Source organism: Octopus bimaculoides, chromosome 20, assembly GCF_001194135.2.
Source record: "Octopus bimaculoides isolate UCB-OBI-ISO-001 chromosome 20, ASM119413v2, whole genome shotgun sequence".
Lineage (NCBI taxonomy): Eukaryota > Metazoa > Mollusca > Cephalopoda > Octopoda > Octopodidae > Octopus > Octopus bimaculoides.
In genome coordinates this window covers 36,457,700-36,458,474 of record NC_069000.1, presented here as the reverse complement: position 1 = coordinate 36,458,474, position 775 = coordinate 36,457,700, and positions in this window count along the sequence as shown.

The following is a 775-nucleotide window of genomic DNA, read 5'->3' as shown; positions in this document are numbered from 1 at the left end:
TATATATATATATATATATATGATGGCTGCAAACTCGTGTTCGAATATTGCCATCGCCTGATCGAAAGTCCCACACATGCGATGATCGCATCTTTTAAGGCTACGACCAGCCATTTTTGTGATAGGTCTTACTTTTTCAAGCGATGCCTGTGCATAATGTTTTTTGTTTTTTTTAATAATTGAGAAAGGATTTGCGCAAATCCAATCCCACTCTATGAACATAAACAACAGAAACTCGAAAAGAAGAACTAGTCTACATCATCGAATATTGTCAGTGTCGCAGGTTTCCCCTCGGAGTTTCCCCCTCCTAGAAAGATGTGACAACAACAGAGGGATCTCCTACTCCCATTGGGTCAACTGCGCGCCTGGACACCAACCCAGGTATTTCTATGTCACCGCGCATACATACATGTATACATATGTACGCATATATTGTTGGATGACTGTTGACTGCTCGAGTTCTTCCGCCCTTTGACATGGCTTATTCTTCGTCCTGTAAGGTATCCAACAATCAGTCTCCTCATCAAGCAAGCTTGATGGAGATGCCAGTTTAGTCACCGACGACCCGACCATGCAACAGGTCGTACTGGGTTACATATTACCAATAGCGCATCTATACGTGGTTGACGTTCGTAGCATTTTCTTCCTACTTTAAATCCTCTTTCCTATAATACGTCCTAGTGTACTGCCTTGGCCACCCAACCGTGTCTGCGTTTATATTCCCTCTGTACCAAAGGACTACAGGAACTTATTATGTGCATAATGGATTCCTCTT